The following is a 16,099-nucleotide window of genomic DNA, read 5'->3' as shown; positions in this document are numbered from 1 at the left end:
TCTTCGCTCAGCTTCAGTACAAGCAAGCAAACCACTCTGAAAAAAAAAAGCCTACAGCACCTGGTATTCCCAGGCGGTCTCCCATCCAGGTACTAACCAGGCCCGACCCTGCTTAACTTCTGAGATCGGACGAGATCAGGTGCTTTCAGGGTGGTATGGCCGTAGGCTCTAGGAGCACTGGTTTTGGGCCTCTTAGCTTTCTTCGCTCAGCTTCAGTACAAGCAAGCAAACCACTCTGAAAAAAAAAAGCCTACAGCACCTGGTATTCCCAGGCGGTCTCCCATCCAGGTACTAACCAGGCCCGACCCTGCTTAACTTCTGAGATCGGACGAGATCAGGTGCTTTCAGGGTGGTATGGCCGTAGGCTCTAGGAGCACTGGTTTTGGGCCTCTTAGCTTTCTTCGCTCAGCTTCAGTACAAGCAAGCAAACCACTCTGAAAAAAAAAAGCCTACAGCACCTGGTATTCCCAGGCGGTCTCCCATCCAGGTACTAACCAGGCCCGACCCTGCTTAACTTCTGAGATCGGACGAGATCAGGTGCTTTCAGGGTGGTGTGGCCGTAGGCTCTAGGAGCACTGGTTTTGGGCCTCTTAGCTTTCTTCGCTCAGCTTCAGTACAAGCAAGCAAACCACTCTGAAAAAAAAAAGCCTACAGCACCTGGTATTCCCAGGCGGTCTCCCATCCAGGTACTAACCAGGCCCGACCCTGCTTAACTTCTGAGATCGGACGAGATCAGGTGCTTTCAGGGTGGTGTGGCCGTAGGCTCTAGGAGCACTGGTTTTGGGCCTCTTAGCTTTCTTCGCTCAGCTTCAGTACAAGCAAGCAAACCACTCTGAAAAAAAAAAGCCTACAGCACCTGGTATTCCCAGGCGGTCTCCCATCCAGGTACTAACCAGGCCCGACCCTGCTTAACTTCTGAGATCGGACGAGATCAGGTGCTGTCAGGGTGGTATGGCCGTAGGCTCTAGGAGCACTGGTTTTGGGCCTCTTAGCTTTCTTCGCTCAGCTTCAGTACAAGCAAGCAAACCACTCTGAAAAAAAAAAGCCTACAGCACCTGGTATTCCCAGGCGGTCTCCCATCCAGGTACTAACCAGGCCCGACCCTGCTTAACTTCTGAGATCGGACGAGATCAGGTGCTGTCAGGGTGGTATGGCCGTAGGCTCTAGGAGCACTGGTTTTGGGCCTCTTAGCTTTCTTCGCTCAGCTTCAGTACAAGCAAGCAAACCACTCTGAAAAAAAAAAGCCTACAGCACCTGGTATTCCCAGGCGGTCTCCCATCCAGGTACTAACCAGGCCCGACCCTGCTTAACTTCTGAGATCGGACGAGATCAGGTGCTTTCAGGGTGGTATGGCCGTAGGCTCTAGGAGCACTGGTTTTGGGCCTCTTAGCTTTCTTCGCTCAGCTTCAGTACAAGCAAGCAAACCACTCTGAAAAAAAAAAGCCTACAGCACCTGGTATTCCCAGGCGGTCCCCCATCCAGGTACTAACCAGGCCCGACCCTGCTTAACTTCTGAGATCGGACGAGATCAGGTGCTTTCAGGGTGGTATGGCCGTAGGCTCTAGGAGCACTGGTTTTGGGCCTCTTAGCTTTCTTCGCTCAGCTTCAGTACAAGCAAGCAAACCACTCTGAAAAAAAAGCCTACAGCACCTGGTATTCCCAGGCGGTCTCCCATCCAGGTACTAACCAGGCCCGACCCTGCTTAACTTCTGAGATCGGACGAGATCAGGTGCTTTCAGGGTGGTATGGCCGTAGGCTCTAGGAGCACTGGTTTTGGGCCTCTTAGCTTTCTTCGCTCAGCTTCAGTACAAGCAAGCAAACCACTCTGAAAAAAAAAAGCCTACAGCACCTGGTATTCCCAGGCGGTCTCCCATCCAGGTACTAACCAGGCCCGACCCTGCTTAACTTCTGAGATCGGACGAGATCAGGTGCTTTCAGGGTGGTATGGCCGTAGGCTCTAGGAGCACTGGTTTTGGGCCTCTTAGCTTTCTTCGCTCAGCTTCAGTACAAGCAAGCAAACCACTCTGAAAAAAAAAAGCCTACAGCACCTGGTATTCCCAGGCGGTCTCCCATCCAGGTACTAACCAGGCCCGACCCTGCTTAACTTCTGAGATCGGACGAGATCAGGTGCTTTCAGGGTGGTATGGCCGTAGGCTCTAGGAGCACTGGTTTTGGGCCTCTTAGCTTTCTTCGCTCAGCTTCAGTACAAGCAAGCAAACCACTCTGAAAAAAAAAAGCCTACAGCACCTGGTATTCCCAGGCGGTCTCCCATCCAGGTACTAACCAGGCCCGACCCTGCTTAACTTCTGAGATCGGACGAGATCAGGTGCTTTCAGGGTGGTATGGCCGTAGGCTCTAGGAGCACTGGTTTTGGGCCTCTTAGCTTTCTTCGCTCAGCTTCAGTACAAGCAAGCAAACCACTCTGAAAAAAAAAAGCCTACAGCACCTGGTATTCCCAGGCGGTCTCCCATCCAGGTACTAACCAGGCCCGACCCTGCTTAACTTCTGAGATCGGACGAGATCAGGTGCTTTCAGGGTGGTATGGCCGTAGGCTCTAGGAGCACTGGTTTTGGGCCTCTTAGCTTTCTTCGCTCAGCTTCAGTACAAGCAAGCAAACCACTCTGAAAAAAAAAAGCCTACAGCACCTGGTATTCCCAGGCGGTCTCCCATCCAGGTACTAACCAGGCCCGACCCTGCTTAACTTCTGAGATCGGACGAGATCAGGTGCTTTCAGGGTGGTATGGCCGTAGGCTCTAGGAGCACTGGTTTTGGGCCTCTTAGCTTTCTTCGCTCAGCTTCAGTACAAGCAAGCAAACCACTCTGAAAAAAAAAAGCCTACAGCACCTGGTATTCCCAGGCGGTCTCCCATCCAGGTACTAACCAGGCCCGACCCTGCTTAACTTCTGAGATCGGACGAGATCAGGTGCTTTCAGGGTGGTATGGCCGTAGGCTCTAGGAGCACTGGTTTTGGGCCTCTTAGCTTTCTTCGCTCAGCTTCAGTACAAGCAAGCAAACCACTCTGAAAAAAAAAAGCCTACAGCACCTGGTATTCCCAGGCGGTCTCCCATCCAGGTACTAACCAGGCCCGACCCTGCTTAACTTCTGAGATCGGACGAGATCAGGTGCTTTCAGGGTGGTATGGCCGTAGGCTCTAGGAGCACTGGTTTTGGGCCTCTTAGCTTTCTTCGCTCAGCTTCAGTACAAGCAAGCAAACCACTCTGAAAAAAAAAAGCCTACAGCACCTGGTATTCCCAGGCGGTCTCCCATCCAGGTACTAACCAGGCCCGACCCTGCTTAACTTCTGAGATCGGACGAGATCAGGTGCTTTCAGGGTGGTATGGCCGTAGGCTCTAGGAGCACTGGTTTTGGGCCTCTTAGCTTTCTTCGCTCAGCTTCAGTACAAGCAAGCAAACCACTCTGAAAAAAAAAAGCCTACAGCACCTGGTATTCCCAGGCGGTCTCCCATCCAGGTACTAACCAGGCCCGACCCTGCTTAACTTCTGAGATCGGACGAGATCAGGTGCTTTCAGGGTGGTATGGCCGTAGGCTCTAGGAGCACTGGTTTTGGGCCTCTTAGCTTTCTTCGCTCAGCTTCAGTACAAGCAAGCAAACCACTCTGAAAAAAAAAAGCCTACAGCACCTGGTATTCCCAGGCGGTCTCCCATCCAGGTACTAACCAGGCCCGACCCTGCTTAACTTCTGAGATCGGACGAGATCAGGTGCTTTCAGGGTGGTATGGCCGTAGGCTCTAGGAGCACTGGTTTTGGGCCTCTTAGCTTTCTTCGCTCAGCTTCAGTACAAGCAAGCAAACCACTCTGAAAAAAAAAAGCCTACAGCACCTGGTATTCCCAGGCGGTCTCCCATCCAGGTACTAACCAGGCCCGACCCTGCTTAACTTCTGAGATCGGACGAGATCAGGTGCTTTCAGGGTGGTATGGCCGTAGGCTCTAGGAGCACTGGTTTTGGGCCTCTTAGCTTTCTTCGCTCAGCTTCAGTACAAGCAAGCAAACCACTCTGAAAAAAAAAAGCCTACAGCACCTGGTATTCCCAGGCGGTCTCCCATCCAGGTACTAACCAGGCCCGACCCTGCTTAACTTCTGAGATCGGACGAGATCAGGTGCTTTCAGGGTGGTATGGCCGTAGGCTCTAGGAGCACTGGTTTTGGGCCTCTTAGCTTTCTTCGCTCAGCTTCAGTACAAGCAAGCAAACCACTCTGAAAAAAAAAAGCCTACAGCACCTGGTATTCCCAGGCGGTCTCCCATCCAGGTACTAACCAGGCCCGACCCTGCTTAACTTCTGAGATCGGACGAGATCAGGTGCTTTCAGGGTGGTATGGCCGTAGGCTCTAGGAGCACTGGTTTTGGGCCTCTTAGCTTTCTTCGCTCAGCTTCAGTACAAGCAAGCAAACCACTCTGAAAAAAAAAAGCCTACAGCACCTGGTATTCCCAGGCGGTCTCCCATCCAGGTACTAACCAGGCCCGACCCTGCTTAACTTCTGAGATCGGACGAGATCAGGTGCTTTCAGGGTGGTATGGCCGTAGGCTCTAGGAGCACTGGTTTTGGGCCTCTTAGCTTTCTTCGCTCAGCTTCAGTACAAGCAAGCAAACCACTCTGAAAAAAAAAAGCCTACAGCACCTGGTATTCCCAGGCGGTCTCCCATCCAGGTACTAACCAGGCCCGACCCTGCTTAACTTCTGAGATCGGACGAGATCAGGTGCTTTCAGGGTGGTATGGCCGTAGGCTCTAGGAGCACTGGTTTTGGGCCTCTTAGCTTTCTTCGCTCAGCTTCAGTACAAGCAAGCAAACCACTCTGAAAAAAAAAAGCCTACAGCACCTGGTATTCCCAGGCGGTCTCCCATCCAGGTACTAACCAGGCCCGACCCTGCTTAACTTCTGAGATCGGACGAGATCAGGTGCTTTCAGGGTGGTATGGCCGTAGGCTCTAGGAGCACTGGTTTTGGGCCTCTTAGCTTTCTTCGCTCAGCTTCAGTACAAGCAAGCAAACCACTCTGAAAAAAAAAAGCCTACAGCACCTGGTATTCCCAGGCGGTCTCCCATCCAGGTACTAACCAGGCCCGACCCTGCTTAACTTCTGAGATCGGACGAGATCAGGTGCTTTCAGGGTGGTATGGCCGTAGGCTCTAGGAGCACTGGTTTTGGGCCTCTTAGCTTTCTTCGCTCAGCTTCAGTACAAGCAAGCAAACCACTCTGAAAAAAAAAAGCCTACAGCACCTGGTATTCCCAGGCGGTCTCCCATCCAGGTACTAACCAGGCCCGACCCTGCTTAACTTCTGAGATCGGACGAGATCAGGTGCTTTCAGGGTGGTATGGCCGTAGGCTCTAGGAGCACTGGTTTTGGGCCTCTTAGCTTTCTTCGCTCAGCTTCAGTACAAGCAAGCAAACCACTCTGAAAAAAAAAAGCCTACAGCACCTGGTATTCCCAGGCGGTCTCCCATCCAGGTACTAACCAGGCCCGACCCTGCTTAACTTCTGAGATCGGACGAGATCAGGTGCTTTCAGGGTGGTATGGCCGTAGGCTCTAGGAGCACTGGTTTTGGGCCTCTTAGCTTTCTTCGCTCAGCTTCAGTACAAGCAAGCAAACCACTCTGAAAAAAAAAAGCCTACAGCACCTGGTATTCCCAGGCGGTCTCCCATCCAGGTACTAACCAGGCCCGACCCTGCTTAACTTCTGAGATCGGACGAGATCAGGTGCTTTCAGGGTGGTATGGCCGTAGGCTCTAGGAGCACTGGTTTTGGGCCTCTTAGCTTTCTTCGCTCAGCTTCAGTACAAGCAAGCAAACCACTCTGAAAAAAAAAAGCCTACAGCACCTGGTATTCCCAGGCGGTCTCCCATCCAGGTACTAACCAGGCCCGACCCTGCTTAACTTCTGAGATCGGACGAGATCAGGTGCTTTCAGGGTGGTATGGCCGTAGGCTCTAGGAGCACTGGTTTTGGGCCTCTTAGCTTTCTTCGCTCAGCTTCAGTACAAGCAAGCAAACCACTCTGAAAAAAAAAAGCCTACAGCACCTGGTATTCCCAGGCGGTCTCCCATCCAGGTACTAACCAGGCCCGACCCTGCTTAACTTCTGAGATCGGACGAGATCAGGTGCTTTCAGGGTGGTATGGCCGTAGGCTCTAGGAGCACTGGTTTTGGGCCTCTTAGCTTTCTTCGCTCAGCTTCAGTACAAGCAAGCAAACCACTCTGAAAAAAAAAAGCCTACAGCACCTGGTATTCCCAGGCGGTCTCCATCCAGGTACTAACCAGGCCCGACCCTGCTTAACTTCTGAGATCGGACGAGATCAGGTGCTTTCAGGGTGGTATGGCCGTAGGCTCTAGGAGTACTGGTTTTGGGCCTCTTAGCTTTCTTCGCTCAGCTTCAGTACAAGCAAGCAAACCACTCTGAAAAAAAAAAGCCTACAGCACCTGGTATTCCCAGGCGGTCTCCCATCCAGGTACTAACCAGGCCCGACCCTGCTTAACTTCTGAGATCGGACGAGATCAGGTGCTTTCAGGGTGGTATGCCCGTAGGCTCTAGGAGCACTGGTTTTGGGCCTCTTAGCTTTCTTCGCTCAGCTTCAGTACAAGCAAGCAAACCACTCTGAAAAAAAAAAGCCTACAGCACCTGGTATTCCCAGGCGGTCTCCCATCCAGGTACTAACCAGGCCCGACCCTGCTTAACTTCTGAGATCGGACGAGATCAGGTGCTTTCAGGGTGGTATGGCCGTAGGCTCTAGGAGCACTGGTTTTGGGCCTCTTAGCTTTCTTCGCTCAGCTTCAGTACAAGCAAGCAAACCACTCTGAAAAAAAAAAGCCTACAGCACCTGGTATTCCCAGGCGGTCTCCCATCCAGGTACTAACCAGGCCCGACCCTGCTTAACTTCTGAGATCGGACGAGATCAGGTGCTTTCAGGGTGGTATGGCCGTAGGCTCTAGGAGCACTGGTTTTGGGCCTCTTAGCTTTCTTCGCTCAGCTTCAGTACAAGCAAGCAAACCACTCTGAAAAAAAAAAAGCCTACAGCACCTGGTATTCCCAGGCGGTCTCCTATCCAGGTACTAACCAGGCCCGACCCTGCTTAACTTCTGAGATCGGACGAGATCAGGTGCTTTCAGGGTGGTATGGCCGTAGGCTCTAGGAGAACTGGTTTTGGGCCTCTTAGCTTTCTTCGCTCAGCTTCAGTGCAAGCAAACCACTCTGAAAAAAAAAAGCCTACAGCACCTGGTATTCCCAGGCGGTCTCCCATCCAGGTACTAACCAGGCCCGACCCTGCTTAACTTCTGAGATCGGACGAGATCAGGTGCTTTCAGGGTGGTATGGCCGTAGGCTCTAGGAGCACTGGTTTTGGGCCTCTTAGCTTTCTTCGCTCAGCTTCAGTACAAGCAAGCAAACCACTCTGAAAAAAAAAAGCCTACAGCACCTGGTATTCCCAGGCGGTCTCCCATCCAGGTACTAACCAGGCCCGACCCTGCTTAACTTCTGAGATCGGACGAGATCAGGTGCTTTCAGGGTGGTATGGCCGTAGGCTCTAGGAGCACTGGTTTTGGGCCTCTTAGCTTTCTTCGCTCAGCTTCAGTACAAGCAAGCAAACCACTCTGAAAAAAAAAGCCTACAGCACCTGGTATTCCCAGGCGGTCTCCCTCCCATCCAGGTACTAACCAGGCCCGACCCTGCTTAACTTCTGAGATCGGACGAGATCAGGTGCTTTCAGGGTGGTATGGCCGTAGGCTCTAGGAGCACTGGTTTTGGGCCTCTTAGCTTTCTTCGCTCAGCTTCAGTACAAGCAAGCAAACCACTCTGAAAAAAAAAAGCCTACAGCACCTGGTATTCCCAGGCGGTCTCCCATCCAGGTACTAACCAGGCCCGACCCTGCTTAACTTCTGAGATCGGACGAGATCAGGTGCTTTCAGGGTGGTATGGCCGTAGGCTCTAGGAGCACTGGTTTTGGGCCTCTTAGCTTTCTTCGCTCAGCTTCAGTACAAGCAAGCAAACCACTCTGAAAAAAAAAAGCCTACAGCACCTGGTATTCCCAGGCGGTCTCCCATCCAGGTACTAACCAGGCCCGACCCTGCTTAACTTCTGAGATCGGACGAGATCAGGTGCTTTCAGGGTGGTATGGCCGTAGGCTCTAGGAGCACTGGTTTTGGGCCTCTTAGCTTTCTTCGCTCAGCTTCAGTACAAGCAAGCAAACCACTCTGAAAAAAAAAAGCCTACAGCACCTGGTATTCCCAGGCGGTCTCCCATCCAGGTACTAACCAGGCCCGACCCTGCTTAACTTCTGAGATCGGACGAGATCAGGTGCTTTCAGGGTGGTATGGCCGTAGGCTCTAGGAGCACTGGTTTTGGGCCTCTTAGCTTTCTTCGCTCAGCTTCAGTACAAGCAAGCAAACCACTCTGAAAAAAAAAAGCCTACAGCACCTGGTATTCCCAGGCGGTCTCCCATCCAGGTACTAACCAGGCCCGACCCTGCTTAACTTCTGAGATCGGACGAGATCAGGTGCTTTCAGGGTGGTATGGCCGTAGGCTCTAGGAGCACTGGTTTTGGGCCTCTTAGCTTTCTTCGCTCAGCTTCAGTACAAGCAAGCAAACCACTCTGAAAAAAAAAAGCCTACAGCACCTGGTATTCCCAGGCGGTCTCCCATCCAGGTACTAACCAGGCCCGACCCTGCTTAACTTCTGAGATCGGACGAGATCAGGTGCTTTCAGGGTGGTATGGCCGTAGGCTCTAGGAGCACTGGTTTTGGGCCTCTTAGCTTTCTTCGCTCAGCTTCAGTACAAGCAAGCAAACCACTCTGAAAAAAAAAAGCCTACAGCACCTGGTATTCCCAGGCGGTCTCCCATCCAGGTACTAACCAGGCCCGACCCTGCTTAACTTCTGAGATCGGACGAGATCAGGTGCTTTCAGGGTGGTATGGCCGTAGGCTCTAGGAGCACTGGTTTTGGGCCTCTTAGCTTTCTTCGCTCAGCTTCAGTACAAGCAAGCAAACAACTCTGAAAAAAAAAAGCCTACAGCACCTGGTATTCCCAGGCGGTCTCCCATCCAGGTACTAACCAGGCCCGACCCTGCTTAACTTCTGAGATCGGACGAGATCAGGTGCTTTCAGGGTGGTATGGCCGTAGGCTCTAGGAGCACTGGTTTTGGGCCTCTTAGCTTTCTTCGCTCAGCTTCAGTACAAGCAAGCAAACCACTCTGAAAAAGAAAAGCCTACAGCACCTGGTATTCCCAGGCGGTCTCCCATCCAGGTACTAACCAGGCCCGACCCTGCTTAACTTCTGAGATCGGACGAGATCAGGTGCTTTCAGGGTGGTATGGCCGTAGGCTCTAGGAGCACTGGTTTTGGGCCTCTTAGCTTTCTTCGCTCAGCTTCAGTACAAGCAAGCAAACCACTCTGAAAAAAAAAAGCCTACAGCACCTGGTATTCCCAGGCGGTCTCCCATCCAGGTACTAACCAGGCCCGACTCTGCTTAACTTCTGAGATCGGACGAGATCAGGTGCTTTCAGGGTGGTATGGCCGTAGGCTCTAGGAGCACTGGTTTTGGGCCTCTTAGCTTTCTTCGCTCAGCTTCAGTACAAGCAAGCAAACCACTCTGAAAAAAAAAAGCCTACAGCACCTGGTATTCCCAGGCGGTCTCCCATCCAGGTACTAACCAGGCCCGACCCTGCTTAACTTCTGAGATCGGACGAGATCAGGTGCTTTCAGGGTGGTATGGCCGTAGGCTCTAGGAGCACTGGTTTTGGGCCTCTTAGCTTTCTTCGCTCAGCTTCAGTACAAGCAAGCAAACCACTCTGAAAAAAAAAAGCCTACAGCACCTGGTATTCCCAGGCGGTCTCCCATCCAGGTACTAACCAGGTCCGACCCTGCTTAACTTCTGAGATCGGACGAGATCAGGTGCTTTCAGGGTGGTATGGCCGTAGGTTCTAGGAGCACTGGTTTTGGGCCTCTTAGCTTTCTTCGCTCAGCTTCAGTACAAGCAAGCAAACCACTCTGAAAAAAAAAAGCCTACAGCACCTGGTATTCCCAGGCGGTCTCCCATCCAGGTACTAACCAGGCCCGACCCTGCTTAACTTCTGAGATCGGACGAGATCAGGTGCTTTCAGGGTGGTATGGCCGTAGGCTCTAGGAGCACTGGTTTTGGGCCTCTTAGCTTTCTTCGCTCAGCTTCAGTACAAGCAAGCAAACCACTCTGAAAAAAAAAAGCCTACAGCACCTGGTATTCCCAGGCGGTCTCCCATCCAGGTACTAACCAGGCCCGACCCTGCTTAACTTCTGAGATCGGACGAGATCAGGTGCTTTCAGGGTGGTATGGCCGTAGGCTCTAGGAGCACTGGTTTTGGGCCTCTTAGCTTTCTTCGCTCAGCTTCAGTACAAGCAAGCAAACCACTCTGAAAAAAAAAAGCCTACAGCACCTGGTATTCCCAGGCGGTCTCCCATCCAGGTACTAACCAGGCCCGACCCTGCTTAACTTCTGAGATCAGACGAGATCAGGTGCTTTCAGGGTGGTATGGCCGTAGGCTGTAGGAGCACTGGTTTTGGGCCTCTTAGCTTTCTTCGCTCAGCTTCAGTACAAGCAAGCAAACCACTCTGAAAAAAAAAAGCCTACAGCACCTGGTATTCCCAGGCGGTCTCCCATCCAGGTACTAACCAGGCCCGACCCTGCTTAACTTCTGAGATCGGACGAGATCAGGTGCTTTCAGGGTGGTATGGCCGTAGGCTCTAGGAGCACTGGTTTTGGGCCTCTTAGCTTTCTTCGCTCAGCTTCAGTACAAGCAAGCAAACCACTCTGAAAAAAAAAAGCCTACAGCACCTGGTATTCCCAGGCGGTCTCCCATACAGGTACTAACCAGGCCCGACCCTGCTTAACTTCTGAGATCGGACGAGATCAGGTGCTTTCAGGGTGGTATGGCCGTAGGCTCTAGGAGCACTGGTTTTGGGCCTCTTAGCTTTCTTCGCTCAGCTTCAGTACAAGCAAGCAAACCACTCTGAAAAAAAAAAGCCTACAGCACCTGGTATTCCCAGGCGGTCTCCCATCCAGGTCCGACCCTGCTTAACTTCTGAGATCGGATGAGATCAGGTGCTTTCAGGGTGGTATGGCCGTAGGCTCTAGGAGCACTGGTTTTGGGCCTCTTAGCTTTCTTCGCTCAGCTTCAGTACAAGCAAGCAAACCACTCTGAAAAAAAAAAGCCTACAGCACCTGGTATTCCCAGGCGGTCTCCCATCCAGGTACTAACCAGGCCCGACCCTGCTTAACTTCTGAGATCGGACGAGATCAGGTGCTTTCAGGGTGGTATGGCCGTAGGCTCTAGGAGCACTGGTTTTGGGCCTCTTAGCTTTCTTCGCTCAGCTTCAGTACAAGCAAGCAAACCACTCTGAAAAAAAAAAGCCTACAGCACCTGGTATTCCCAGGCGGTCTCCCATCCAGGTACTAACCAGGCCCGACCCTGCTTAACTTCTGAGATCGGACGAGATCAGGTGCTTTCAGGGTGGTATGGCCGTAGGCTCTAGGAGCACTGGTTTTGGGCCTCTTAGCTTTCTTCGCTCAGCTTCAGTACAAGCAAGCAAACCACTCTGAAAAAAAAAGCCTACAGCACCTGGTATTCCCAGGCGGTCTCCCATCCAGGTACTAACCAGGCCCGACCCTGCTTAACTTCTGAGATCGGACGAGATCAGGTGCTTTCAGGGTGGTATGGCCGTAGGCTCTAGGAGCACTGGTTTTGGGCCTCTTAGCTTTCTTCGCTCAGCTTCAGTACAAGCAAGCAAACCACTCTGAAAAAAAAAGCCTACAGCACCTGGTATTCCCAGGCGGTCTCCCATCCAGGTACTAACCAGGCCCGACCCTGCTTAACTTCTGAGATCGGACGAGATCAGATGCTTTCAGGGTGGTATGGCCGTAGGCTCTAGGAGCACTGGTTTTGGGCCTCTTAGCTTTCTTCGCTCAGCTTCAGTACAAGCAAGCAAACCACTCTGAAAAAAAAAGCCTACGGCACCTGGTATTCCCAGGCGGTCTCCCATCCAGGTACTAACCAGGCCCGACCCTGCTTAACTTCTGAGATCGGACGAGATCATGTGCTTTCAGGGTGGTATGGCCGTAGGCTCTAGGAGCACTGGTTTTGGGCCTCTTAGCTTTCTTCGCTCAGCTTCAGTACAAGCAAGCAAACCACTCTGAAAAAAAAAAGCCTACAGCACCTGGTATTCCCAGGCGGTCTCCCATCCAGGTACTAACCAGGCCTGACCCTGCTTAACTTCTGAGATCGGACGAGATCAGGTGCTTTCAGGGTGGTATGGCCGTAGGCTCTAGGAGCACTGGTTTTGGGCCTCTTAGCTTTCTTCGCTCAGCTTCAGTACAAGCAAGCAAACCACTCTGAAAAAAAAAAGCCTACAGCACCTGGTATTCCCAGGCGGTCTCCCATCCAGGTACTAACCAGGCCCGACCCTGCTTAACTTCTGAGATCGGACGAGATCAGGTGCTTTCAGGGTGGTATGGCCGTAGGCTCTAGGAGCACTGGTTTTGGGCCTCTTAGCTTTCTTCGCTCAGCTTCAGTACAAGCAAGCAAACCACTCTGAAAAAAAAAGCCTACAGCACCTGGTATTCCCAGGCGGTCTCCCATCCAGGTACTAACCAGGCCCGACCCTGCTTAACTTCTGAGATCGGACGAGATCAGGTGCTTTCAGGGTGGTATGGCCGTAGGCTCTAGGAGCACTGGTTTTGGGCCTCTTAGCTTTCTTCGCTCAGCTTCAGTACAAGCAAGCAAACCACTCTGAAAAAAAAAAGCCTACAGCACCTGGTATTCCCAGGCGGTCTCCCATCCAGGTACTAACCAGGCCCGACCCTGCTTAACTTCTGAGATCGGGGTGCTTTCAGGGTGGTATGGCCGTAGGCTCTAGGAGCACTGGTTTTGGGCCTCTTAGCTTTCTTCGCTCAGCTTCAGTACAAGCAAGCAAACCACTCTGAAAAAAAAAAGCCTACAGCACCTGGTATTCCCAGGCGGTCTCCCATCCAGGTACTAACCAGGCCCGACCCTGCTTAACTTCTGAGATCGGACGAGATCAGGTGCTTTCAGGGTGGTATGGCCGTAGGCTCTAGGAGCACTGGTTTTGGGCCTCTTAGCTTTCTTCGCTCAGCTTCAGTACAAGCAAGCAAACCACTCTGAAAAAAAAAAGCCTACAGCACCTGGTATTCCCAGGCGGTCTCCCATCCAGGTACTAACCAGGCCCGACCCTGCTTAACTTCTGAGATCGGACGAGATCAGGTGCTTTCAGGGTGGTATGGCCGTAGGCTCTAGGAGCACTGGTTTTGGGCCTCTTAGCTTTCTTCGCTCAGCTTCAGTACAAGCAAGCAAACCACTCTGAAAAAAAAAAGCCTACAGCACCTGGTATTCCCAGGCGGTCTCCCATCCAGGTACTAACCAGGCCTGACCCTGCTTAACTTCTGAGATCGGACGAGATCAGGTGCTTTCAGGGTGGTATGGCCGTAGGCTCTAGGAGCACTGGTTTTGGGCCTCTTAGCTTTCTTCGCTCAGCTTCAGTACAAGCAAGCAAACCACTCTGAAAAAAAAAAGCCTACAGCACCTGGTATTCCCAGGCGGTCTCCCATCCAGGTACTAACCAGGCCTGACCCTGCTTAACTTCTGAGATCGGGTGCTTTCAGGGTGGTATGGCCGTAGGCTCTAGGAGCACTGGTTTTGGGCCTCTTAGCTTTCTTCGCTCAGCTTCAGTACAAGCAAGCAAACCACTCTGAAAAAAAAAAGCCTACAGCACCTGGTATTCCCAGGCGGTCTCCCATCCAGGTACTAACCAGGCCCGACCCTGCTTAACTTCTGAGATCGGACGAGATCAGGTGCTTTCAGGGTGGTATGGCCGTAGGCTCTAGGAGCACTGGTTTTGGGCCTCTTAGCTTTCTTCGCTCAGCTTCAGTACAAGCAAGCAAACCACTCTGAAAAAAAAAAGCCTACAGCACCTGGTATTCCCAGGCGGTCTCCCATCCAGGTACTAACCAGGCCCGACCCTGCTTAACTTCTGAGATCGGACGAGATCAGGTGCTTTCAGGGTGGTATGGCCGTAGGCTCTAGGAGCACTGGTTTTGGGCCTCTTAGCTTTCTTCGCTCAGCTTCAGTACAAGCAAGCAAACCACTCTGAAAAAAAAAAGCCTACAGCACCTGGTATTCCCAGGCGGTCTCCCATCCAGGTACTAACCAGGCCCGACCCTGCTTAACTTCTGAGATCGGACGAGATCAGGTGCTTTCAGGGTGGTATGGCCGTAGGCTCTAGGAGCACTGGTTTTGGGCCTCTTAGCTTTCTTCGCTCAGCTTCAGTACAAGCAAGCAAACCACTCTGAAAAAAAAAAGCCTACAGCACCTGGTATTCCCAGGCGGTCTCCCATCCAGGTACTAACCAGGCCCGACCCTGCTTAACTTCTGAGATCGGACGAGATCAGGTGCTTTCAGTTTGGTATGGCCGTAGGCTCTAGGAGCACTGGTTTTGGGCCTCTTAGCTTTCTTCGCTCAGCTTCAGTACAAGCAAGCAAACCACTCTGAAAAAAAAAAGCCTACAGCACCTGGTATTCCCAGGCGGTCTCCCATCCAGGTACTAACCAGGCCCGACCCTGCTTAACTTCTGAGATCGGACGAGATCAGGTGCTTTCAGGGTGGTATGGCCGTAGGCTCTAGGAGCACTGGTTTTGGGCCTCTTAGCTTTCTTCGCTCAGCTTCAGTACAAGCAAGCAAACCACTCTGAAAAAAAAAAGCCTACAGCACCTGGTATTCCCAGGCGGTCTCCCATCCAGGTACTAACCAGGCCTGACCCTGCTTAACTTCTGAGATCGGGTGCTTTCAGGGTGGTATGGCCGTAGGCTCTAGGAGCACTGGTTTTGGGCCTCTTAGCTTTCTTCGCTCAGCTTCAGTACAAGCAAGCAAACCACTCTGAAAAAAAAAAACCTACAGCACCTGGTATTCCCAGGCGGTCTCCCATCCAGGTACTAACCAGGCCCGACCCTGCTTAACTTCTGAGATCGGACGAGATCAGGTGCTTTCAGGGTGGTATGGCCGTAGGCTCTAGGAGCACTGGTTTTGGGCCTCTTAGCTTTCTTCGCTCAGCTTCAGTACAAGCAAGCAAACCACACTGAAAAAAAAAAGCCTACAGCACCTGGTATTCCCAGGCGGTCTCCCATCCAGGTACTAACCAGGCCCGACCCTGCTTAACTTCTGAGATCGGACGAGATCAGGTGCTTTCAGGGTGGTATGGCCGTAGGCTCTAGGAGCACTGGTTTTGGGCCTCTTAGCTTTCTTCGCTCAGCTTCAGTACAAGCAAGCAAACCACTCTGAAAAAGAAAAGCCTACAGCACCTGGTATTCCCAGGCGGTCTCCCATCCAGGTACTAACCAGGCCCGACCCTGCTTAACTTCTGAGATCGGACGAGATCAGGTGCTTTCAGGGTGGTATGGCCGTAGGCTCTAGGAGCATTGGTTTTGGGCCTCTTAGCTTTCTTCGCTCAGCTTCAGTACAAGCAAGCAAACCACTCTGAAAAAAAAAAGCCTACAGCACCTGGTATTCCCAGGCGGTCTCCCATCCAGGTACTAACCAGGCCCGACCCTGCTTAACTTCTGAGATCGGACGAGATCAGGTGCTTTCAGGGTGGTATGGCCGTAGGCTCTAGGAGCACTGGTTTTGGGCCTCTTAGCTTTCTTCGCTCAGCTTCAGTACAAGCAAGCAAACCACTCTGAAAAAAAAAAGCCTACAGCACCTGGTATTCCCAGGCGGTCTCCCATCCAGGTACTAACCAGGCCCGACCCTGCTTAACTTCTGAGATCGGACGAGATCAGGTGCTTTCAGGGTGGTATGGCCGTAGGCTCTAGGAGCACTGGTTTTGGGCCTCTTAGCTTTCTTCGCTCAGCTTCAGTACAAGCAAGCAAACCACTCTGAAAAAAAAAAGCCTACAGCACCTGGTATTCCCAGGCGGTCTCCCATCCAAGTACTAACCAAGCCCGACCCTGCTTAACTTCTGAGATCGGACGAGATCAGGTGCTTTCAGGGTGGTATGGCCGTAGGCTCTAGGAGCACTGGTTTTGGGCCTCTTAGCTTTCTTCGCTCAGCTTCAGTACAAGCAAG

The 16,099-nt window shown here is 52.2% G+C and overlaps 77 non-coding genes and 4 pseudogenes across 77 annotated transcripts; all 81 read right to left on the bottom strand.

Moving 5' to 3' along the window:
* Positions 1 to 48: 48 nt before the first annotated feature.
* LOC147660056 (5S ribosomal RNA) lies at positions 49 to 167 on the bottom strand. The gene has a single exon (XR_015306914.1). It is a non-coding gene; the product is annotated as a 5S ribosomal RNA (ribosomal RNA).
* An 80-nt stretch (positions 168 to 247) lies between these two features.
* Positions 248 to 366, bottom strand: LOC147660055 (5S ribosomal RNA). The gene has a single exon (XR_015306913.1). It is a non-coding gene; the product is annotated as a 5S ribosomal RNA (ribosomal RNA).
* Positions 367 to 446: 80 nt separating this feature from the next.
* Positions 447 to 565, bottom strand: LOC147660054 (5S ribosomal RNA). The gene has a single exon (XR_015306598.1). It is a non-coding gene; the product is annotated as a 5S ribosomal RNA (ribosomal RNA).
* Positions 566 to 645: 80 nt separating this feature from the next.
* LOC147660053 (5S ribosomal RNA) lies at positions 646 to 764 on the bottom strand. The gene has a single exon (XR_015306597.1). It is a non-coding gene; the product is annotated as a 5S ribosomal RNA (ribosomal RNA).
* An 80-nt stretch (positions 765 to 844) lies between these two features.
* Positions 845 to 963, bottom strand: LOC147660052 (5S ribosomal RNA). The gene has a single exon (XR_015306573.1). It is a non-coding gene; the product is annotated as a 5S ribosomal RNA (ribosomal RNA).
* Positions 964 to 1,043: 80 nt separating this feature from the next.
* LOC147660051 (5S ribosomal RNA) lies at positions 1,044 to 1,162 on the bottom strand. The gene has a single exon (XR_015306572.1). It is a non-coding gene; the product is annotated as a 5S ribosomal RNA (ribosomal RNA).
* Positions 1,163 to 1,242: 80 nt separating this feature from the next.
* On the bottom strand, positions 1,243 to 1,361 carry LOC147660050 (5S ribosomal RNA). The gene has a single exon (XR_015306912.1). It is a non-coding gene; the product is annotated as a 5S ribosomal RNA (ribosomal RNA).
* Positions 1,362 to 1,441: 80 nt separating this feature from the next.
* LOC147660049 (5S ribosomal RNA) lies at positions 1,442 to 1,560 on the bottom strand. Its single transcript, XR_015306533.1, has one exon. It is a non-coding gene; the product is annotated as a 5S ribosomal RNA (ribosomal RNA).
* A 78-nt stretch (positions 1,561 to 1,638) lies between these two features.
* LOC147660048 (5S ribosomal RNA) lies at positions 1,639 to 1,757 on the bottom strand. Its single transcript, XR_015306910.1, has one exon. It is a non-coding gene; the product is annotated as a 5S ribosomal RNA (ribosomal RNA).
* Positions 1,758 to 1,837: 80 nt separating this feature from the next.
* Positions 1,838 to 1,956, bottom strand: LOC147660047 (5S ribosomal RNA). The gene has a single exon (XR_015306909.1). It is a non-coding gene; the product is annotated as a 5S ribosomal RNA (ribosomal RNA).
* Positions 1,957 to 2,036: 80 nt separating this feature from the next.
* On the bottom strand, positions 2,037 to 2,155 carry LOC147660046 (5S ribosomal RNA). The gene has a single exon (XR_015306908.1). It is a non-coding gene; the product is annotated as a 5S ribosomal RNA (ribosomal RNA).
* Positions 2,156 to 2,235: 80 nt separating this feature from the next.
* On the bottom strand, positions 2,236 to 2,354 carry LOC147660045 (5S ribosomal RNA). The gene has a single exon (XR_015306907.1). It is a non-coding gene; the product is annotated as a 5S ribosomal RNA (ribosomal RNA).
* Positions 2,355 to 2,434: 80 nt separating this feature from the next.
* On the bottom strand, positions 2,435 to 2,553 carry LOC147660044 (5S ribosomal RNA). The gene has a single exon (XR_015306906.1). It is a non-coding gene; the product is annotated as a 5S ribosomal RNA (ribosomal RNA).
* Positions 2,554 to 2,633: 80 nt separating this feature from the next.
* Positions 2,634 to 2,752, bottom strand: LOC147660043 (5S ribosomal RNA). The gene has a single exon (XR_015306904.1). It is a non-coding gene; the product is annotated as a 5S ribosomal RNA (ribosomal RNA).
* Positions 2,753 to 2,832: 80 nt separating this feature from the next.
* LOC147660042 (5S ribosomal RNA) lies at positions 2,833 to 2,951 on the bottom strand. Its single transcript, XR_015306903.1, has one exon. It is a non-coding gene; the product is annotated as a 5S ribosomal RNA (ribosomal RNA).
* Positions 2,952 to 3,031: 80 nt separating this feature from the next.
* LOC147660041 (5S ribosomal RNA) lies at positions 3,032 to 3,150 on the bottom strand. The gene has a single exon (XR_015306902.1). It is a non-coding gene; the product is annotated as a 5S ribosomal RNA (ribosomal RNA).
* An 80-nt stretch (positions 3,151 to 3,230) lies between these two features.
* LOC147660040 (5S ribosomal RNA) lies at positions 3,231 to 3,349 on the bottom strand. The gene has a single exon (XR_015306901.1). It is a non-coding gene; the product is annotated as a 5S ribosomal RNA (ribosomal RNA).
* An 80-nt stretch (positions 3,350 to 3,429) lies between these two features.
* On the bottom strand, positions 3,430 to 3,548 carry LOC147660039 (5S ribosomal RNA). The gene has a single exon (XR_015306900.1). It is a non-coding gene; the product is annotated as a 5S ribosomal RNA (ribosomal RNA).
* An 80-nt stretch (positions 3,549 to 3,628) lies between these two features.
* LOC147660038 (5S ribosomal RNA) lies at positions 3,629 to 3,747 on the bottom strand. Its single transcript, XR_015306899.1, has one exon. It is a non-coding gene; the product is annotated as a 5S ribosomal RNA (ribosomal RNA).
* An 80-nt stretch (positions 3,748 to 3,827) lies between these two features.
* Positions 3,828 to 3,946, bottom strand: LOC147660037 (5S ribosomal RNA). Its single transcript, XR_015306898.1, has one exon. It is a non-coding gene; the product is annotated as a 5S ribosomal RNA (ribosomal RNA).
* Positions 3,947 to 4,026: 80 nt separating this feature from the next.
* On the bottom strand, positions 4,027 to 4,145 carry LOC147660036 (5S ribosomal RNA). The gene has a single exon (XR_015306897.1). It is a non-coding gene; the product is annotated as a 5S ribosomal RNA (ribosomal RNA).
* An 80-nt stretch (positions 4,146 to 4,225) lies between these two features.
* LOC147660035 (5S ribosomal RNA) lies at positions 4,226 to 4,344 on the bottom strand. The gene has a single exon (XR_015306896.1). It is a non-coding gene; the product is annotated as a 5S ribosomal RNA (ribosomal RNA).
* An 80-nt stretch (positions 4,345 to 4,424) lies between these two features.
* On the bottom strand, positions 4,425 to 4,543 carry LOC147660034 (5S ribosomal RNA). The gene has a single exon (XR_015306895.1). It is a non-coding gene; the product is annotated as a 5S ribosomal RNA (ribosomal RNA).
* Positions 4,544 to 4,623: 80 nt separating this feature from the next.
* LOC147660033 (5S ribosomal RNA) lies at positions 4,624 to 4,742 on the bottom strand. Its single transcript, XR_015306893.1, has one exon. It is a non-coding gene; the product is annotated as a 5S ribosomal RNA (ribosomal RNA).
* Positions 4,743 to 4,822: 80 nt separating this feature from the next.
* LOC147660032 (5S ribosomal RNA) lies at positions 4,823 to 4,941 on the bottom strand. The gene has a single exon (XR_015306892.1). It is a non-coding gene; the product is annotated as a 5S ribosomal RNA (ribosomal RNA).
* An 80-nt stretch (positions 4,942 to 5,021) lies between these two features.
* Positions 5,022 to 5,140, bottom strand: LOC147660031 (5S ribosomal RNA). The gene has a single exon (XR_015306891.1). It is a non-coding gene; the product is annotated as a 5S ribosomal RNA (ribosomal RNA).
* Positions 5,141 to 5,220: 80 nt separating this feature from the next.
* Positions 5,221 to 5,339, bottom strand: LOC147660030 (5S ribosomal RNA). The gene has a single exon (XR_015306890.1). It is a non-coding gene; the product is annotated as a 5S ribosomal RNA (ribosomal RNA).
* An 80-nt stretch (positions 5,340 to 5,419) lies between these two features.
* LOC147660029 (5S ribosomal RNA) lies at positions 5,420 to 5,538 on the bottom strand. Its single transcript, XR_015306889.1, has one exon. It is a non-coding gene; the product is annotated as a 5S ribosomal RNA (ribosomal RNA).
* Positions 5,539 to 5,618: 80 nt separating this feature from the next.
* LOC147660028 (5S ribosomal RNA) lies at positions 5,619 to 5,737 on the bottom strand. Its single transcript, XR_015306888.1, has one exon. It is a non-coding gene; the product is annotated as a 5S ribosomal RNA (ribosomal RNA).
* An 80-nt stretch (positions 5,738 to 5,817) lies between these two features.
* On the bottom strand, positions 5,818 to 5,936 carry LOC147660027 (5S ribosomal RNA). Its single transcript, XR_015306887.1, has one exon. It is a non-coding gene; the product is annotated as a 5S ribosomal RNA (ribosomal RNA).
* Positions 5,937 to 6,016: 80 nt separating this feature from the next.
* Positions 6,017 to 6,135, bottom strand: LOC147660026 (5S ribosomal RNA). The gene has a single exon (XR_015306886.1). It is a non-coding gene; the product is annotated as a 5S ribosomal RNA (ribosomal RNA).
* An 80-nt stretch (positions 6,136 to 6,215) lies between these two features.
* Positions 6,216 to 6,333, bottom strand: LOC147660025 (5S ribosomal RNA). The gene has a single exon (XR_015306687.1). It is a non-coding gene; the product is annotated as a 5S ribosomal RNA (ribosomal RNA).
* An 80-nt stretch (positions 6,334 to 6,413) lies between these two features.
* Positions 6,414 to 6,532, bottom strand: LOC147660024 (5S ribosomal RNA). Its single transcript, XR_015306654.1, has one exon. It is a non-coding gene; the product is annotated as a 5S ribosomal RNA (ribosomal RNA).
* An 80-nt stretch (positions 6,533 to 6,612) lies between these two features.
* On the bottom strand, positions 6,613 to 6,731 carry LOC147660023 (5S ribosomal RNA). The gene has a single exon (XR_015306885.1). It is a non-coding gene; the product is annotated as a 5S ribosomal RNA (ribosomal RNA).
* Positions 6,732 to 6,811: 80 nt separating this feature from the next.
* On the bottom strand, positions 6,812 to 6,930 carry LOC147660022 (5S ribosomal RNA). The gene has a single exon (XR_015306884.1). It is a non-coding gene; the product is annotated as a 5S ribosomal RNA (ribosomal RNA).
* Positions 6,931 to 7,011: 81 nt separating this feature from the next.
* On the bottom strand, positions 7,012 to 7,130 carry LOC147660021 (5S ribosomal RNA). Its single transcript, XR_015306642.1, has one exon. It is a non-coding gene; the product is annotated as a 5S ribosomal RNA (ribosomal RNA).
* A 76-nt stretch (positions 7,131 to 7,206) lies between these two features.
* On the bottom strand, positions 7,207 to 7,325 carry LOC147660020 (5S ribosomal RNA). The gene has a single exon (XR_015306882.1). It is a non-coding gene; the product is annotated as a 5S ribosomal RNA (ribosomal RNA).
* An 80-nt stretch (positions 7,326 to 7,405) lies between these two features.
* LOC147660019 (5S ribosomal RNA) lies at positions 7,406 to 7,524 on the bottom strand. Its single transcript, XR_015306881.1, has one exon. It is a non-coding gene; the product is annotated as a 5S ribosomal RNA (ribosomal RNA).
* Positions 7,525 to 7,603: 79 nt separating this feature from the next.
* Positions 7,604 to 7,726, bottom strand: LOC147660018 (5S ribosomal RNA). Its single transcript, XR_015306723.1, has one exon. It is a non-coding gene; the product is annotated as a 5S ribosomal RNA (ribosomal RNA).
* An 80-nt stretch (positions 7,727 to 7,806) lies between these two features.
* On the bottom strand, positions 7,807 to 7,925 carry LOC147660017 (5S ribosomal RNA). The gene has a single exon (XR_015306880.1). It is a non-coding gene; the product is annotated as a 5S ribosomal RNA (ribosomal RNA).
* Positions 7,926 to 8,005: 80 nt separating this feature from the next.
* LOC147660016 (5S ribosomal RNA) lies at positions 8,006 to 8,124 on the bottom strand. Its single transcript, XR_015306879.1, has one exon. It is a non-coding gene; the product is annotated as a 5S ribosomal RNA (ribosomal RNA).
* Positions 8,125 to 8,204: 80 nt separating this feature from the next.
* Positions 8,205 to 8,323, bottom strand: LOC147660015 (5S ribosomal RNA). The gene has a single exon (XR_015306878.1). It is a non-coding gene; the product is annotated as a 5S ribosomal RNA (ribosomal RNA).
* Positions 8,324 to 8,403: 80 nt separating this feature from the next.
* LOC147660014 (5S ribosomal RNA) lies at positions 8,404 to 8,522 on the bottom strand. The gene has a single exon (XR_015306877.1). It is a non-coding gene; the product is annotated as a 5S ribosomal RNA (ribosomal RNA).
* Positions 8,523 to 8,602: 80 nt separating this feature from the next.
* On the bottom strand, positions 8,603 to 8,721 carry LOC147660013 (5S ribosomal RNA). The gene has a single exon (XR_015306876.1). It is a non-coding gene; the product is annotated as a 5S ribosomal RNA (ribosomal RNA).
* An 80-nt stretch (positions 8,722 to 8,801) lies between these two features.
* Positions 8,802 to 8,920, bottom strand: LOC147660012 (5S ribosomal RNA). The gene has a single exon (XR_015306875.1). It is a non-coding gene; the product is annotated as a 5S ribosomal RNA (ribosomal RNA).
* An 80-nt stretch (positions 8,921 to 9,000) lies between these two features.
* On the bottom strand, positions 9,001 to 9,119 carry LOC147660011 (5S ribosomal RNA). The gene has a single exon (XR_015306874.1). It is a non-coding gene; the product is annotated as a 5S ribosomal RNA (ribosomal RNA).
* Positions 9,120 to 9,199: 80 nt separating this feature from the next.
* Positions 9,200 to 9,318, bottom strand: LOC147660010 (5S ribosomal RNA). Its single transcript, XR_015306873.1, has one exon. It is a non-coding gene; the product is annotated as a 5S ribosomal RNA (ribosomal RNA).
* Positions 9,319 to 9,398: 80 nt separating this feature from the next.
* LOC147660009 (5S ribosomal RNA) lies at positions 9,399 to 9,517 on the bottom strand. Its single transcript, XR_015306612.1, has one exon. It is a non-coding gene; the product is annotated as a 5S ribosomal RNA (ribosomal RNA).
* Positions 9,518 to 9,597: 80 nt separating this feature from the next.
* On the bottom strand, positions 9,598 to 9,716 carry LOC147660008 (5S ribosomal RNA). Its single transcript, XR_015306871.1, has one exon. It is a non-coding gene; the product is annotated as a 5S ribosomal RNA (ribosomal RNA).
* An 80-nt stretch (positions 9,717 to 9,796) lies between these two features.
* Positions 9,797 to 9,915, bottom strand: LOC147660007 (5S ribosomal RNA). Its single transcript, XR_015306665.1, has one exon. It is a non-coding gene; the product is annotated as a 5S ribosomal RNA (ribosomal RNA).
* Positions 9,916 to 9,995: 80 nt separating this feature from the next.
* Positions 9,996 to 10,114, bottom strand: LOC147660006 (5S ribosomal RNA). The gene has a single exon (XR_015306870.1). It is a non-coding gene; the product is annotated as a 5S ribosomal RNA (ribosomal RNA).
* An 80-nt stretch (positions 10,115 to 10,194) lies between these two features.
* On the bottom strand, positions 10,195 to 10,313 carry LOC147660005 (5S ribosomal RNA). The gene has a single exon (XR_015306869.1). It is a non-coding gene; the product is annotated as a 5S ribosomal RNA (ribosomal RNA).
* Positions 10,314 to 10,393: 80 nt separating this feature from the next.
* Positions 10,394 to 10,512, bottom strand: LOC147660004 (5S ribosomal RNA). The gene has a single exon (XR_015306563.1). It is a non-coding gene; the product is annotated as a 5S ribosomal RNA (ribosomal RNA).
* Positions 10,513 to 10,592: 80 nt separating this feature from the next.
* LOC147660003 (5S ribosomal RNA) lies at positions 10,593 to 10,711 on the bottom strand. The gene has a single exon (XR_015306868.1). It is a non-coding gene; the product is annotated as a 5S ribosomal RNA (ribosomal RNA).
* An 80-nt stretch (positions 10,712 to 10,791) lies between these two features.
* LOC147660002 (5S ribosomal RNA) lies at positions 10,792 to 10,910 on the bottom strand. The gene has a single exon (XR_015306586.1). It is a non-coding gene; the product is annotated as a 5S ribosomal RNA (ribosomal RNA).
* Positions 10,911 to 10,990: 80 nt separating this feature from the next.
* Positions 10,991 to 11,098, bottom strand: LOC147660001 (5S ribosomal RNA; annotated as a pseudogene).
* Positions 11,099 to 11,178: 80 nt separating this feature from the next.
* LOC147660000 (5S ribosomal RNA) lies at positions 11,179 to 11,297 on the bottom strand. The gene has a single exon (XR_015306867.1). It is a non-coding gene; the product is annotated as a 5S ribosomal RNA (ribosomal RNA).
* Positions 11,298 to 11,377: 80 nt separating this feature from the next.
* Positions 11,378 to 11,496, bottom strand: LOC147659999 (5S ribosomal RNA). Its single transcript, XR_015306866.1, has one exon. It is a non-coding gene; the product is annotated as a 5S ribosomal RNA (ribosomal RNA).
* Positions 11,497 to 11,575: 79 nt separating this feature from the next.
* Positions 11,576 to 11,694, bottom strand: LOC147659998 (5S ribosomal RNA). Its single transcript, XR_015306865.1, has one exon. It is a non-coding gene; the product is annotated as a 5S ribosomal RNA (ribosomal RNA).
* A 79-nt stretch (positions 11,695 to 11,773) lies between these two features.
* LOC147659997 (5S ribosomal RNA) lies at positions 11,774 to 11,892 on the bottom strand. The gene has a single exon (XR_015306604.1). It is a non-coding gene; the product is annotated as a 5S ribosomal RNA (ribosomal RNA).
* A 79-nt stretch (positions 11,893 to 11,971) lies between these two features.
* LOC147659996 (5S ribosomal RNA) lies at positions 11,972 to 12,090 on the bottom strand. Its single transcript, XR_015306631.1, has one exon. It is a non-coding gene; the product is annotated as a 5S ribosomal RNA (ribosomal RNA).
* Positions 12,091 to 12,170: 80 nt separating this feature from the next.
* On the bottom strand, positions 12,171 to 12,289 carry LOC147659995 (5S ribosomal RNA). Its single transcript, XR_015306633.1, has one exon. It is a non-coding gene; the product is annotated as a 5S ribosomal RNA (ribosomal RNA).
* An 80-nt stretch (positions 12,290 to 12,369) lies between these two features.
* On the bottom strand, positions 12,370 to 12,488 carry LOC147659994 (5S ribosomal RNA). The gene has a single exon (XR_015306864.1). It is a non-coding gene; the product is annotated as a 5S ribosomal RNA (ribosomal RNA).
* A 79-nt stretch (positions 12,489 to 12,567) lies between these two features.
* LOC147659993 (5S ribosomal RNA) lies at positions 12,568 to 12,686 on the bottom strand. The gene has a single exon (XR_015306863.1). It is a non-coding gene; the product is annotated as a 5S ribosomal RNA (ribosomal RNA).
* An 80-nt stretch (positions 12,687 to 12,766) lies between these two features.
* Positions 12,767 to 12,876, bottom strand: LOC147659992 (5S ribosomal RNA; annotated as a pseudogene).
* Positions 12,877 to 12,956: 80 nt separating this feature from the next.
* Positions 12,957 to 13,075, bottom strand: LOC147659991 (5S ribosomal RNA). Its single transcript, XR_015306862.1, has one exon. It is a non-coding gene; the product is annotated as a 5S ribosomal RNA (ribosomal RNA).
* An 80-nt stretch (positions 13,076 to 13,155) lies between these two features.
* LOC147659990 (5S ribosomal RNA) lies at positions 13,156 to 13,274 on the bottom strand. The gene has a single exon (XR_015306860.1). It is a non-coding gene; the product is annotated as a 5S ribosomal RNA (ribosomal RNA).
* An 80-nt stretch (positions 13,275 to 13,354) lies between these two features.
* Positions 13,355 to 13,473, bottom strand: LOC147659989 (5S ribosomal RNA). Its single transcript, XR_015306632.1, has one exon. It is a non-coding gene; the product is annotated as a 5S ribosomal RNA (ribosomal RNA).
* An 80-nt stretch (positions 13,474 to 13,553) lies between these two features.
* LOC147659988 (5S ribosomal RNA) lies at positions 13,554 to 13,662 on the bottom strand (annotated as a pseudogene).
* An 80-nt stretch (positions 13,663 to 13,742) lies between these two features.
* LOC147659987 (5S ribosomal RNA) lies at positions 13,743 to 13,861 on the bottom strand. The gene has a single exon (XR_015306859.1). It is a non-coding gene; the product is annotated as a 5S ribosomal RNA (ribosomal RNA).
* An 80-nt stretch (positions 13,862 to 13,941) lies between these two features.
* LOC147659986 (5S ribosomal RNA) lies at positions 13,942 to 14,060 on the bottom strand. Its single transcript, XR_015306858.1, has one exon. It is a non-coding gene; the product is annotated as a 5S ribosomal RNA (ribosomal RNA).
* An 80-nt stretch (positions 14,061 to 14,140) lies between these two features.
* LOC147659985 (5S ribosomal RNA) lies at positions 14,141 to 14,259 on the bottom strand. Its single transcript, XR_015306857.1, has one exon. It is a non-coding gene; the product is annotated as a 5S ribosomal RNA (ribosomal RNA).
* An 80-nt stretch (positions 14,260 to 14,339) lies between these two features.
* On the bottom strand, positions 14,340 to 14,458 carry LOC147659984 (5S ribosomal RNA). The gene has a single exon (XR_015306700.1). It is a non-coding gene; the product is annotated as a 5S ribosomal RNA (ribosomal RNA).
* An 80-nt stretch (positions 14,459 to 14,538) lies between these two features.
* On the bottom strand, positions 14,539 to 14,657 carry LOC147659983 (5S ribosomal RNA). Its single transcript, XR_015306856.1, has one exon. It is a non-coding gene; the product is annotated as a 5S ribosomal RNA (ribosomal RNA).
* An 80-nt stretch (positions 14,658 to 14,737) lies between these two features.
* Positions 14,738 to 14,846, bottom strand: LOC147659982 (5S ribosomal RNA; annotated as a pseudogene).
* Positions 14,847 to 14,926: 80 nt separating this feature from the next.
* Positions 14,927 to 15,045, bottom strand: LOC147659981 (5S ribosomal RNA). The gene has a single exon (XR_015306580.1). It is a non-coding gene; the product is annotated as a 5S ribosomal RNA (ribosomal RNA).
* Positions 15,046 to 15,125: 80 nt separating this feature from the next.
* On the bottom strand, positions 15,126 to 15,244 carry LOC147659980 (5S ribosomal RNA). The gene has a single exon (XR_015306855.1). It is a non-coding gene; the product is annotated as a 5S ribosomal RNA (ribosomal RNA).
* Positions 15,245 to 15,324: 80 nt separating this feature from the next.
* LOC147659979 (5S ribosomal RNA) lies at positions 15,325 to 15,443 on the bottom strand. The gene has a single exon (XR_015306854.1). It is a non-coding gene; the product is annotated as a 5S ribosomal RNA (ribosomal RNA).
* An 80-nt stretch (positions 15,444 to 15,523) lies between these two features.
* Positions 15,524 to 15,642, bottom strand: LOC147659978 (5S ribosomal RNA). Its single transcript, XR_015306853.1, has one exon. It is a non-coding gene; the product is annotated as a 5S ribosomal RNA (ribosomal RNA).
* An 80-nt stretch (positions 15,643 to 15,722) lies between these two features.
* On the bottom strand, positions 15,723 to 15,841 carry LOC147659977 (5S ribosomal RNA). Its single transcript, XR_015306852.1, has one exon. It is a non-coding gene; the product is annotated as a 5S ribosomal RNA (ribosomal RNA).
* Positions 15,842 to 15,921: 80 nt separating this feature from the next.
* LOC147659976 (5S ribosomal RNA) lies at positions 15,922 to 16,040 on the bottom strand. The gene has a single exon (XR_015306584.1). It is a non-coding gene; the product is annotated as a 5S ribosomal RNA (ribosomal RNA).
* Between the last annotated feature and the right edge of the window lie 59 nt (positions 16,041 to 16,099).

Source organism: Lissotriton vulgaris, unplaced genomic scaffold, assembly GCF_964263255.1.
Source record: "Lissotriton vulgaris unplaced genomic scaffold, aLisVul1.2 SCAFFOLD_3657, whole genome shotgun sequence".
In the NCBI taxonomy this organism is placed as follows: domain Eukaryota; kingdom Metazoa; phylum Chordata; class Amphibia; order Caudata; family Salamandridae; genus Lissotriton; species Lissotriton vulgaris.
This window is presented reverse-complemented; position numbering and strand designations above follow the sequence as displayed.